A 15410-nucleotide genomic window follows, 5' to 3' on the forward strand; every position below is an offset into this window, starting at 1 on the left:
ACGACCGGCGTGAGTCTCCCGATTCCTGACCACCTCCATACAGGTGCCTCTCCCAATGCTCCACCATGTAGTAGAGGCTGGCTCTTGCATGAGAGCCCACTTCTCCACTTTTTCCTTGCCTCTCTTTCCTCCACATATGCAAAAATGCCATGTAAAGCGCACTATTGTACTTACTTGCTCCTACAGGTGCTTAAGCTTGCCACATAGGCATAAAGTCTGATGTGGCAAGTTAATCAAGAAGAGAGAGACTAGTTTGGTGACCCAAGGAAGAAACGGTGCTAAGCGCGTGTACCTAGGTGAAAAGACAATTTTGAGTCTATAGCTAATTAAATGAAGCAAACTTAGCAACACCATTTCATTGGAAGAGGCCACCCCTTGGCAAATGCAATAAATACTAGTACTCCCTGTGTCCAATAATATAAGAACATTTTTGGCACTACACTAGTGTCAAAAACGTTCTTATATTATGGGACGGAGGGAGTACGAAGAAAGAGATAGAGAGAAGTAAAAAAAATACACTTATAGCCAACCTTATAGCCAAAACCTTGTTGTAGTATGAGACTAAGTGATGACTATGTATGACATGCCAACATCAGATAGCCTAACGCACCGTGTTAAATCTCCAAGGGCGCGACCGCACGAGCGACACGACGGTCGTGGTAGGCGCGACCACGATACGGGCTGCTGGCAGCCCTTGGATCTGAGATCAAACGGTCGCATGCTAAGTTGCTGAAAATTTGCAGAATAACCCTCCAGGATAGGATATTCACCCATAGGTCTAGAATCACGCCATGCAACCGTTCAATCTCAGATCCAAGGGCTCTCGGAAGCCCGTATCATGGGAGAATGGAAAGCCACTACCCTGCCGTTCGCACGCTGGCACTTCGCTCCAACTCGTCCCCGCACGTCCTTCAATACTACGGCGGTTCGCTCCTAGTCGTCCCGTCCATTCACATTACGGCAGTTCCACTAATCCTAACCCTCCTCCCAAATCCATGGTGTCCCAAATCTCCCCGATCGGCGGTGAGTACAAGGTTAGAACCATCACCGGCGATGAGTTCGACGTCATCTACACCCGTTCTTCCGCGACGGTGAAAGGATGCCTTTCTCGCTTCAGACACATGTTCGAAGACTCAGATGATGAGTGGGTCACTGGGCTAGATGTTGGGTACACCACAGTCTTGGGATGAGAGAAGGATCTAAAGGACGAAGAGAGGAAGAAGCCCGCCATGATCCAGGTTTGCGTGCATGACTTATGCTTGGTCTACCACATATGCCATGCCGACGTTGAGTGCCAGGATTTTAAGGACTTCCTCGAGAGCAACCTAGTCAAATTCGTTACTGTAGACTTTGGTAACGACAAAGAAGTCCTGCGTCGGATAGGCCTCGTTGTAGGCAACACCTTCGACCTCCAGAAGAATCGGCTGGTGTCCTCTCGTCAGCCTTCAATGTTGACCCTGGCAGGAGCCATGGTTCATCCTTCGTACGGTAAACTGGAGAAACCTACATACACGTTTCATCGTCATGCATGGCAGCGGAATGTACTAGATATAGACCACATCCACTACGCTGCAATGGATGGCTACCTTTGCTTCAATATCTACAAGGGTTGGATGAAGAGCAACAGCCAAGTGTGCGGTTCAAGCAAAGAAGTATCGGCCAAGAGGAAGAGGGACAAGGACGAAGTCGAGGACGTGGACGAGGACTCCGAGTAAGGTGGCAGTGTCGTTGCTCATGGTGGTTCTAATGTAGTGTCAATTGGAATAGTTTCAAAGTTTAATTTCAGGTGTGCTTAATTTAATTTGAGGGGTGTGTTGTGCTGAGCCCCCAGCAGAACTATGTTATGTTTCTTCTTGTTACTTTAACTCTTCAGTACGTACATACTAGTATTTCTTACATTTCATCTTTTAGTTGGTATAGTACTACCACTCGTTTCTTCACATTATATACGTACAATATATATGGACAACATCATATAGCCAGCAGTTTAGTTGTCAAAGAATTTCAGGGTGCTTAGTTTTGGCAAAGAATTCCAGGGTGCTTAGTTTTATTTGAGGGGTGGGTTGTGCACTTGTGCTGGACACCATTATTGTGACAAGCCTTTTTAATAGTACTATATGCATAATCTGGCGACGAGCGCTCTCTATATGTACCACCTTTTTTTTAATTTCAAGTTTTGCTCCATGGCGCAATCCATCGATACCACTACTGTACAAAAGTGGAGTATATACATTTTTTAAAAGGCTAGAGGGCAGGGCAGTCTAGCTCGGTCGGTTTCACGAGAGGCGAGGGCCTTTGTGATTTGAAGGCTCATTACTGCTGTCAAATCGAATAGTACTGCGCCGCCCGCTGCACGCCCGGCGCCTCCATTAAACCCCTCCGTTAAACCCGCATGCAAACCGAGAATCCTACTCCTGCCACACGCCCGTTCATGAGCGGGCCGGAATTAAACGCAACACCGGCCAAGCTCCTCCCGTCTGCCCTCAGTTTAAACGAGGCCAGACGCCGGCCAAGCTCCTACCGTCCGCCCTCTATTTACACGAGGCCAGACAGACAACGGGCAAGAATCGCACCCCTCTGCCGCTCCCCCATCTCCTCCTTCACCATTTTCTCCACTCTTCTGATGGCTTCCGATGAGCCGTTCTCCGGCATATTACCCAGCTGGGTGGCCCGCCGAGCCCTCCGGATACGGGCGAGGCCGCTCGGTGCTTCACCAACCTCTCTTGGCCCGACGGAGCCAGTTGCCGCCCCAAGCAGGCGCGTGGTTCAGCAACTCGCCGCTCCAGTTCAGCTCGATGAGGAGTGGCGAGTTGCTCCACGCCGGCACGGCGGCTAGCACGCCGGTACGGGCGCCGTCGTTGCCGCGTCGTACAACGCCACCAGTTTCTGCGGTGGCCGCGCCCCCCGTGCCTGCGGCAGCACCATGCAGGCAGAGACAGAAGCCGGGTGCGTGGAGAGCAACGAATCGGTGGCCAGCTTCTCCGTGTCCGCCGCCATCATCGAGGAGAAGTAGAACACGGGTAGCCACCGCCACTTGGGACCCATGAAGGCCACCGCCGAGGCGACGACCGCGGATTCAGGTGGTTTCTTTGCTGCTTCGTCTCTTCCAAGGATCTTCGTCGACCCCGCAAGTGTCTGACGGACATGAGGAAGACAAAGGGATCCACGGGCGGCCATTTAGAACTAAAATAAGTCTAGATACATCCATTTCTGGGACAAGTATTTCCGGACGGAGGGAGTATTAATTATACAAGAGAGCCGGATTGGCACCTCTTAGTTCATGTAAATGTAATGAAATCCATGATGTTTATATGAAGATCCGGCTTTTTTATACGAAATCCTTCATGCTTATATGAAATCAGTCCGTGTTTGCACAAATTTCATCTGGTTGGTTAGAGTTGTAAAAATGTATGCCACTGGCGTTTGATGTCGTCCTCCGCTTAAGGAAGCGGGAGGAAATTTGCCGGCTACCGTTGGAGATGCTCTTTATGCTGGAAATAATAGAGTGACATCCAATCCATTCGAGTTAATTGCCTGTATGATTGTCCCTCTATAAAAAGTTAATTTCAAGTACAGTGTACACGTGACTTGCAGGGTGGCTACAGCTTCATACAGAAAGTTAAAAAGAAACAAGTCCATCCTTAATCTTGTATTCTAAGTACTCTATGGGTTCCGATGTCAGTACAGTAGCGAAAGAAGTATATATTAAATAAGTAGAGTAATATATAATATTAAAATATAAAAATATAAAGTTAAAAGACAGAATTTGAACTCATGTCATCGCGTTGCGAGCATCCGGCGCTAACCAGCCCAGCACATTTTTGTTGTAGACCATGCTGGAGATATATCTCCATGTCTACTCTTATATATACTCCATTCGTTCCTAAATATTTGTCTTTTTCAGATTTCAAATGGACTACCACATACGGATGTGTATGTAGACATATTTTAGAGTGTAGATTCACTCATTTTGCTCCGTATGTCTTTTCAGGAAGGGGTCAGATTTGTCCTTGATTTATTTATGAGGTATCCAGATGGCACTGCACCGCCAAGAAAAGAGGGTAACATCAAATTTGTGGACTACTTTTTTGAGTATGTTGGGTAAGGTGTTGAAATCTCTAAAAAGACAAATACTCCCTCCGTCCGGAAATACTTGTCATCAAAATGGATAAAAGGAAATGTATCTAGACGTATTTTAGTTTTAGATACATCTCTTTTTATCCATTTTGATGACAAGTATTTTCGGACGGGGGGAGTAGAAAACAGAGTTGGTGATGATGGTGTGCGTGCCATCCTGCAATATAGGCCGTCGGATTTATATCTAACGGATAGGAAAGAAACTATGGCAATTTTCCAAAAATATACCCACACGTCCCTCCACGTTCGCAAATAAGGCCTTCCCTCGTTCAACCTTTTCTCTCACAAGATAAACTACTCATACAAATGCATCTTGATGTTCCGTGCAATGCACGGGCAGCTAGCTAATTTCTTTTAAAATAGTTGCTGCGATAATTGGGTTGAAGTGATATATTTTATGTCCGCCCCGAATGATTTAAGATTCACTAGTAGTAACAAAGAAAAGGTTGCCTTGTTAATCAACAGAAAACAGGGTGAAAACTATCACATGAGGGCAGTAAAAACAAGGCACACTGGGTTCAGCGTCATCGTCACTACACCTGTGCGCGCGCGAGAAGTCTACATATTGAGGGGGCTACCGAGCGAGGCACCGAGACACAATGTTTGAGAGAGAAACCAATTGATAGATTATGATCAGATCGAGTTGTCACCCTTCTGCTGTCATTGTTGGGGGGGAGGGAGAGAAAGACGTATCGAGAGTGTGCGCGGTAGGCACAGAGGCACAACTAGCGAGTGTGTGTGTGTGTGTGTGTGTGTGTTTGAAAGAGGAGTAGATAGATTATTATCAAGATCGATGTGCCACCCTACTCCTTCGGTGCCGGGTAGTGTGTGTGTGTATGTTTGAGAGAGAAGCCAGTCGATAGATTAGTATCAAGATCCAGGTGTCACCCTACTCCTTCGGTGTTGGGAAGCGTGGGTGCGTGTGGGGGGGGGCAGTGACACTCACATATCTCTACTCTTATAAAAAACAGAGTTGGTGATGATGGTGTTCCTGCCATCCTGCAATATAGGCCATCCGATTTATATCCGACGGACAGGAAGGAAACTATGGCAATTTTGCAAAAAGATACCCACACCCCTCTCCACATTTGCAAATAAGGCATTCCCTCGTTCATCCTTTTCTTCCACAAGATAAACTTCTCATACAAATGCATCTTGATGTTCCGTGCAACGCATGGGCATCTTGCTAGTAGGGAGAAGGAGTTTGTGTGACACATATCTAGCTATATTAAGGGATAGGTAGATAGCATATGTGTGAGAGACATTATTATACTTTGAGACATTAGTGGCTGTGGGTGGGCGGAATTAAAGGGGTGGGTGTGTTAGACATAGAGAGCGTGTGTGTTTCTGTGTGAGAGACTTGTAGGACGGGGTAGAAAGACGAATTTAACCCTGACGGAGGGAGAGAAATACAGGAAGTGCGCGTGTGTGATTCCGATGCCCACAGGGAAATGAGATATGTATGCGTGTGAGAGAGATTGCAGAATTCATTCACGTATCACTATCTAGCGATCGTGGACGTGCATCGCTTGAACATAAGTCAATATCTACTTCGTATTGTGGCCAAAGGTACAATATCGATTCAACGCTACAAAGATTGGACACTCACATATCACATTTTTTCTATTTAAATAAACCTTTTCAGTTGTGCATGCCAAAGTTACAGTGATGTTTCTTCAAACAACCAATGTAGCTATCATGTATATGCACCATTGTTACTCTTGCATTCAAATTCATTAGTCTTGGATGATTTAAGTTTCTATTTTGAAGTAATATATGTAATATTCATATATGAATTCAACGGGTACGCAATTTATGAAATGGAGGCTATGTAATCATATGAGGTAACACTTTTAAGTAGCTGACTACAATATCCATTTCTTTTTGTGCGCCTCTACACTAACACGTCAATGCATTATGTTTAAAGTAAATAACCAATGCCACTAAATTATCAATTTACATGAGAAATACATAGGCTGAGCGTTTGATCCCTTTTTTTGTGAACGCGCCACTACACCCGTACGATTGGCCGCGCCCGTGTGAACGTCCAAGTTATCGGCGCATCATCCCGAGTTATTGTCTTTTTTTCTGGGGTGGACTTCACACCAGTTATTAACTGCTGGCGCGTGCCCCGTGTACACAGTCTAGCATGACCTTCCCGCTAGCACGGTCCAAAATTAGTTGAAACTGGATACGAACGATCCCGCGGGCGGCAAAATCTCCCGCCTCCTTCTAAAATTTCCGCCACCTTAGTCTTTAGCATGCGAAATCCCCCTTTTGTCCTTGGTGCACGGAGACCAACAGTTACAATACCGCCCTCATCTACATGATAGGTTGGGGCTGCTTTGGTAACTTCCGGTTCCCCCACTACACGGCACCCCCATTTCCTCTCCCCCTCCCGCAAAAACGACTAACTCCACAACACTAGAGCATCTTACATCACGCCGTCCGTACTTCATCGCCCTTTCTCCCCTCCCCTCTCGAAACCCTAGACTGCTCATCCACCGGCGTACCATAGCCCATTCACTGCTAGCGGCATCCACCTCGCCGGATCTGCTTCTGCGGCCGCATCTACCCCTCCCACCTCCCCTAGAAACAAGTAGACTGCTCATCCACCACTGTACCACAGCCCATTCAGTGCCGGCCTTGTCCACAGCGCCAGATCCGCTTCGCCGGTACTCTCGTCAACCGCCGCGCATCTGCAGCGGCTCATTCGTACTCCCCACCGGAGACGCTTCGTCCACACCCCCCGGAGCCGCCCCACCGACGCCCCCGACGACGGCCTCTGATCCTCTTCCCCGACACCTTCCTCAACCCTACTGGAGCCGCTTCGCTGACACCTTCCTCAACCCTACCGGAGCCGCTTCGCCGACACCATCGTCAACCCTACCGGAGTAGCTTCGCCTATACCATTCTCAACCCTACCGGGGCCGCTTTGCCAACTCACAAGTCCACGGCCTCAGATCCGCTTCCTCGCACCCTCATCCAACCTACCAGAGCAGCTTTTGACGCCCCGTCCACGGCCGCAGATCCGCATCGTCGACACCACCCTTAACTCAACCACCGGAGCAGCTTCTGACGCCCCGTCCATGGCCGCAGATCCGCATCGTCGACACCATCCTTAGCCCAACCACCGGAGCAGCTTTTGACGCCCCGTCCACGGCCGCAGATCCGCATCGTCGACACCATCCTTAAACCAACCACCGGAGCAGCTTCTGACGCCCCGTCCACGGCCGTAGATCCGCGTCGTCGACACCATCCTTAACCCAACCACCGGAGCAGGTTCACCTACGCCCTCGTCCATGGCCACAGATCCGCTTCGCCCACACCGTAGTCCACCCTACCGGAGCCGATCCACAAACACCTACTCGACGGTTCTAGATCTCCTTACCGGACCCCGACAGCCAGCGCAGCGTCATCACCCTCGACGTTTCTAACCTGATTCCCACCGTCTGGAGAGATGCCAAGCACCCGCCACGGCCTAGGTACTTGTCACCTTTAAACCCGTCCAGCATCACCTGCCCGATGTACTTCAAATATACTAACCGGTCGCTGTTACCTGTTATGCAGCTGGCAAAAACTACAAGGACGATGTTTCTTCTGGATCTAACAGCTTGGCCAACCAAGATCCTGGACTGAGGGATTGCTATGATCTTGTAAGCGCGTCTCTCTCTCTTGTATTGTTCTGTGCCTGCCTGCGTGCTTTGCTAGGATTTTCGACCAGTAATCCCTTTGTTCAGACAATGATTTCTACTACTGGCTGCTAAATTAGATATGTAGATGTCATACATGATACTACCTCGTACCTCCGTTCCTAAATATAAGTCTTTCTAGAGATTCCACTATAGGCTACATACGGAGCAAAATGAGTGAATCTACACTCGAAAATGCATCTATATACATCTGTATGTGGTCCATACTGGAATCTCTACAAAGACATATATTTAGGAACAGGGGCAGTACATTACACAAAATCGTAGGTGGCATGTAGGAATTCCAGTGCACTACATTAGGCTCCCATAGAGTGCCTGCTAGTCCAGCATACAGAGTCATGGCTAGTTTATGGTACACACACAATCGTTAATTGGTGGTTTAAATATGCGCAAGGGATATGCAATGTAGTATCATGTAGAGATGTCTGAAATTAGCCATGTCAACTTGCAGATAGGGTTACACAATGAAAAAGTACAAGATGTATGTGGCAATTTCATGGAACATCGCAAAAAAAGAAGAGGCAGCGGTGAGCCTATACAGTGTGCTATGGTACGTCACTCCTCCATTGCAATCATCATGACATGTTATTTGTATGCCAGTTCTATTAGCCAAGTTTCTTAGGGACAGTTATTACGAGTTATCATAAGAAAATAAGCACATGTGAATATAAGCTCCATGTAATAAGCCAACCAGTTCTTTTCATTGCGTTTTCAGCTTATCTTTGGTATGATCAGTGGAAAGTCTAGATTGCATTATATTTTTCCATTTTGCTGCCAATATGGAAATTATTTGACTTGCAAACATCACAAATTGAACCCAGTGCAGTAATTAATATGATAGGAAAATAGACCATCACTATTTGCTCAAAATGCAAATATAAAGATACCATCTAATTGGCACAATCTACTTTGGTCAATGTTTTCCATAGAGATCTCATTGCCTAATTTAAACGAAGAACGCATGACCCACATTTAAATGAAGAACAATTATTCATTGAAATTCGATGGTCCAAGTGGCTGGTTATTATCGTATAGCAGCACCACCTGAAAGCATCATATAGCAGCAGCAGCAGTTCATAGCAACTCATCATACAACAGCAGCAGTCTGCAATTCATCATATACTAGCAGCAGCTCATAGCAATTCATCATATAGCAGCAGCAGGAGCAGCTCATAGCAATTCATCATATAGCAGCAGCAGGAGCAGCTCATAGCAATTCATCATATAGCAGCAGCAGGAGCAGCTTGTAGCAACTCATCATATAGCAGCAGCAGCAGCTCATAGCAATTCATCATATAGCAGCAGCACAGCTCATAGCAACTCATCATACAGCAACAGCAGCTCATAGCAATTCATCATATAGCAGGAGCAGGAGCAGCTCATAGCAATGCATCATATAGAAGCAGCAGAAGCAGCTCATAGCAATTCATCGTATAGTGGATCAAAATGAAAATTTGGCAAAAAATCAGAGGAGATCCTCACCTTGTTGGATGAGCTCATCCTTCAACAGCACCTCAAGGCCATGGCCTGGGAGGAGGGGAGGGGGAATAAGGTGCCTTCTGCCGCAGTGTGGCATCAGCTGTAGTTGTGCAGCGCCCACCGGAGTAGTGCGTTGGACGAACCACAGTGGAGCAGCTGCTGGAGACCATGAGAATGAGGGGCGACGCTAGAGGGAGGAGCAGCCAGGGAGATTTGCCCCTACCTGCTGGCCATGTAGCCTAGCTGGACATAGCATCGTCGAGGACCAGGCCAGATAGGACCAGTGGTGACGGCTCGCTGGAGGAACCCTAGTGCTGCAGGCAGGGGATTGAGGTAGAGGGAAAGGGGAGAGGAGATGCAAGCGGGCAGGGCAATGAATGCTTGCGTGTTTCTTTTTACTTGAGGGTCAGGTGTGACACAGGCGTTAGCAGTTGCATTTTGAGTGTAATATAGGCAGACAACAGAGTCATTTCACTATTCCCCTTCCCTTCAATTTTTAGTGAGGTTCTACCCGAAACACCCCCCTCCAAAGTGAAATTAGTTAAGCCCAAGCCCATAACTCAAAAATGACTTCTTTACATCTTTTATGGCTTATTTTGACAATATGCCCTGAAAAGGCGGAATCGAACTGGCCCTTAACCTGCAATTCAATTGTGCGTGCAATGATGAATCACTCCTGCCTGCTATCTGTACATTTAGGCATCATCATACATGGCATAACATAATACATGTGCATTCCATTGTAGAATCTGGAATATGCAATGTTTATGTTAGTTCATACGTTGCACATGATGTTTAAATGCCCCTTAAATCTGGTCAGTCAAGTGATGGTCTTTAAGCCTCCTTCTTTGCTTCTTTTCTTGATATGTAAGATTTGCTCACACATCTGTTCAATTGCTTGTTTGCATCAGCCAGCCATACTAGGACTGTTTGCTTTGATTACTTGCTGTTCTTGACCTAACACTCTAACAGAACTTGTCAACGATTTAAACACTAAGGGCTGCTGTAGTGGGGCCTTGTCTAACTCATAGGTGACATAAAGGTTTGGCTGTACACTACAGTAGGCTCTCCAAGAGTACCTGGAGATCCAGTTCGAAGGTATGCCTAGTTTTTACATAGTGCAGACATAGTAAATGCTCATTTCATTGTGTGCAAGTGCAAGAGATGCGGCATGTTTCATTATGTGGTGTTGTTTTGTTATAATCTCATCCTTTTGTGTTCACAGACTGGAAAGTATGCATATTTATCTTCCAAGGAGACGAGTAACTAGTTTGTGTCACCTTGCAGAGGGGGTGAAATGAAGATAAGATTGAGGATTTCCAAGTACAAGATGTTAGGAAGGAGCCTTGCAAGAGAAGTAGGAGCTGCGCTGAGCCTCTTCAACCTGCTAAGGTAAGTCACTGTATGCAACTCATCAGTTCAATTCCTTGTTTGTTTCAGGCATAGTTAATTTTCTCTTTTCAATTGCTTTATTTGTCCTCAGTTAATGAGATGCCCAAATAATCATGCCTGATGTTCGGTACTTGTATCACTATTAGTTGACATAATTAAAGGCCTTACCATTTAATTACTCTACCGAAGTGTGCCTGAAGCTTTGAAGTCTATTAACCAACTATTATTGCATGAGGCTCACAATCTAGTTTATACTACGCTAATGATTGCATAGTTTTGCCTGCTGTAGTATGTTTGTATGAAACCCTCTTCTGTTCATTATGCTCCCTAAGACTTTATTGAGGCACAAAATGGCCAACTGCTTGCTTACTTATACGTAACGTGCTGTCTAAATTTGTAACTTGTCTGTGTTTTCGATTGGGCCCCAACATCATGCTCCTCTAGTGAGCTAAGAGGGATTTCTGTATGCAGGCTGCACAGACTATCTTTTTATAATTTTTAAAATATCACCTGCTTATGCTTCATGACGTGTAACATTTTTTAAAGTGACGTGTAACATTATTGTTAGTCCTGTTTTGCCATGTAGTACAAAATAGTGTCTTGTTCGCTTCACTGTTGTAACTATATTTTTGCCCTAGTCATGTGTACTTACAGAAACATTTCAGGATGAAGTGACATCAACACAAAGATCTGCGAGCAGTGCGGCATGGCCGTTACCGAATGATTATGGAATGGAATTTGAATGTGCCGATGTTCTCGAGCATCAACTAGAGGTGGCAAGACAACGTGTACATGATTGTCAACGTATAATCAACAAGTTGAGACTGGACATGCAGGTATTAGATGCAGGAGTCAAAAAAATGAAACAAGACACTGAGGTAACCATGAAGGAATTGGAGATTTTGCAGACTGAAATTTGTGCTATCTGAATCCGGCCAATCCTATTTTCTGAAGAGATTATAGTTCAAATGGAGTTAAGTTGATGCGCGTCCATGATGTATGAGCTGTATTTGCCCAGTGTATGTAATTTGCTGTTTGTGTATGCTTTATTATCACCTGTGCCGAACCATAATGCCATTGGGTATTATCGGCTGTAATTTGTTTATTGTATAGTGTAGGATTATTCTACCTTTCTATGCCTTGATCTCTTTGTTGTATAGTGTATGCTTTTTAGAGGTGATAGTATTGAGTAGGATAATTCTTTGAATATGCTATATCGTTCAAACGGGGGCCAACTCGCCCGACCATGGCCCTTCACGGGCCGTCGGATCCATGGGCCTTCTACGTCTCGTAGGATCCATGGGCCTTCTACGTCTCGTAGGATCCATGGGCCTTCTACGTCTCGTAGGATCCATGGGCCTTCTACGTCTTGTAGGATCCATGGGCCTTCTACGTCTCGTAGGATCCATGGGCCGCCGACTCATTTATGGGTCTTGTACGGGCCTTTAATGGGCCGTAGATGGGCCTTCAATGGAAATCATACGTTTTATGGGCTGACCATAATGGGTCGTTAATAGGCCGTATTTGGTGATGCTATGAAAATGGCCCAACAGACTAACGGTCCACAAACGGGCCGACTGTAACGACGGGCTGAATTTGGCCCACAAGCAGAAAATTACAGTAACGGGCCGTAAGTAACCGAATGCTGCAAATGAGCCCAAGAATAAATGGGCCCTCAGAAGGCCGAAAGTTAACTTGGGCTGGAAACGGCCCAACGGAATAACGGGCCGTTAATGGGTATAAAGTGATACACTGTTCATTACGGGCCAGTTTCACCACGGGCCGTTAATGGGTGTAAAGTAATACACTGTTCATTACGGGCCAGTTTCAGCACGGGCCGCTAATGGGCCAAGAGTTACAAAGGGCCTCATATGGGTCGAAAGATGTCATGGGCTATACATGGGCTAGAAGTGAAAACGGGCTGGAATCATATTGGATGGCCCAGATGACGCTACTGGGCCTAATTCGGATAGGGCGTAACGGGCCTTGGGTTAGCGGGCTGTAAATGGGCTATATGCGAACAGGCCGTTAACAGGCTTTCCATGGGCCGGCCCGCCAGCTTTTGACCAAGTCAAACGGGCCGGCCTTTTCACAGGAATGGGCCACTGTTGGGCCGTGCCATGTGTCGACGTATCATAGGCGCCTTCTGTCCAGTGAGTGGATGACATCTGTCCCAACAATGAGCCGACATGTCTTTCCCCTAGCCAATGATGATTTTACACGTGGAAAATCCCCATTGGTCGGGGCTGTTAATGGGTTATCGGATCCAAAACCCGACCCGATAGCTTAATGGTGTTCCGTTATGGTGGATGCCACGTGTCGGTCACCCTTGACGAAAGCACTTCTGTGACGCGCGATTTATCGTCATGGAAGTGGACACTTCCGTGATGATAATTTTGGTAATGTCATGGAACACTTCTACGACAGCACAGGTATGACTATCTTGATTCTGTCATAAATTTGTCATGGATGTACATGCATGACAAAAAACGCGACCTACTGTGACAAACACGTATCATCACGGAAGTGTATTTTTTTGTAGTGTATGAATCAGTATTGTTTCTTGAGTCTCAACTACAAGCTAAAAGACATCGATTAGCTGTGCTGCGACAAGAAGCTGAAGGACTGAGGAAGTCCCTGGAGAATGCAGATCCATACTTTCTGGTGCAACAACAAGCGTTGTAGGATTTTAGCGCCAAATAGGAGAAAGCTCATAAGCTTGCTAAGCTTATTGCGAGCATGGTGGATACCCAAGATAACGTTTCTTGAGCTCTTCTGAAGTTGTTTCAGTTACGGACTTGTTTTGCTGCCGCGTTTATTTGCACTGGTAGCCAATTTAGATGCCCAGTGTATGTAATATGTTGCTTTGTTCCCTATATTTGCACTGGTGGCGAACTTTCATGCCCAGTGGATGTAATATGTGTAATAACCGTAATTGCCTAGCGTAAGTTGCTTTCTTATTTATTTCCTTATTGTCTTGTTTATTTGTTTGGTTGTAGTCACTGCAGTTCTTTTTCCACTGTTTGCTAGTGGCCACAATAAAATATTTTTTAAAACTAGGCCACAATAACCATGGGCAACATACCGACTGAGGTAACCATGGTCCCGCTACCTGCTATAGTGACCATGGGCCGTAGAATCAATGGGCCTTCTACGTGTCCTATGATCGATTGGCCAAACATGGGTCATACTTATTCGTGGACCATTAACGGACCGCTATATGGACCGTAAATGGGCTAGAATCGTCAGCTTATGGCACGAGCATAACGGGTCGTTAATAGGCCGATATGTATAACGGGCTTAATTCTATCGACAGGCATAACGGGTCATTATTGGGCCATATTTGATGACGCTATGAAACCACCCAACAGATTAACGAGCCACAAACGGGCCAACTGTAACCACGGGCTGAATTTGGCCCACAAGCGGAACCGGCCAGTAACGGACCATAAGTAATTGAATGCTGGAAATGAGCCCAAGAATAAATGGCCCTTAGAAAACCGAAAGATAACACGGGCTGGAAATGACCCAATGGAATAATGGACCGTTAACGGGTATCAAGTGATACACTGTTCATTTTGGGCCAGCTTCACCACAGGCCTTTATTGGGCCCAGAGTTACAGAGGGCCTCATATGGGCCAAAAGACGTCATGGGACATACATGGACCGGAATTTACGACGGGCTGGAACCATATTGGACGGTCCAGATGACGCTACTAGGCCTAATTCGGAGAGACCATAATGGGCCCTGAGTTAGCGGACTGTAAATGGGCTATATGCGAACAGGCTGTTAAGAAGCTTTCCGTGGGCCGGCCCGCTTCCTTTTGACCAAGTCAAACGGGCCGGCCTTTTGACCTAAATGGGCCGCTGTTGGGCCGAGCCACGTGTCGATGTATCTGATGACCCACAAGTATAGGGGATCTATCATAGTCCTTTCGATAAGTAAGAGTGTCAAACCCAACATGGAGGAGAAGAAAATGAGAAGCGGTTTTCAGCAAGGTATTCTCTGCAAGCACTAAAATTATCGGTAACAAATAGTTGTGTGATAAGATAATTCGTAACGGGTAACAAGTAACAAATGTAACTAAAGTGCAGCAAGGTGTCCCAATCCTTTTTGTAGCAAAGGACAAGCCTGGACGAACTCTTATAAAAAGCAAAGCGCTCCCGAGGACACATGAGAATTATTGTCAAGTTAGTTTTCATCATGCTCATATGATTCGCGTTCGTTACTTTGATAATTTGGTATGTGGGTGGACCGGTGCTTGGGTGCTGTCCTTACTTGGACAAGCCTCCCACTTGATTAACCCCTCTCGCAAGCATCCTCAACTACGAAAGAAGAATTAAGATGAATCTAACCATAGCCTGAAACATGTGGATCCAAATCAGCCCCTTACGAAGCAACGCATAAACTAGGGTTTAAGCTTCTGTCACTCTAGCAACCCATCATCTACTTATTACTTCCCAATTCCTTCCCCTAGGCCCAAATCATGGTGAAGTGTCATGTAGTCTACGTTCACATAACACTACTAGCGGAAAGGCAACATACATCTCATCAAAATATCGAACGAATACCAAATTCACATCATTACTTATAACAAGACTTCTCCCATGTCCTCAGGAACAAAAGTAACTACTCACAAAGCATATTCATGTTCATAATCAGAGGGGTATTAAATAGCATTAAGGATC

The sequence above is a fragment of the Triticum aestivum genome, chromosome 1D, assembly GCF_018294505.1.
Source record: "Triticum aestivum cultivar Chinese Spring chromosome 1D, IWGSC CS RefSeq v2.1, whole genome shotgun sequence".
Taxonomy (NCBI): Eukaryota; Viridiplantae; Streptophyta; class Magnoliopsida; order Poales; family Poaceae; genus Triticum; species Triticum aestivum.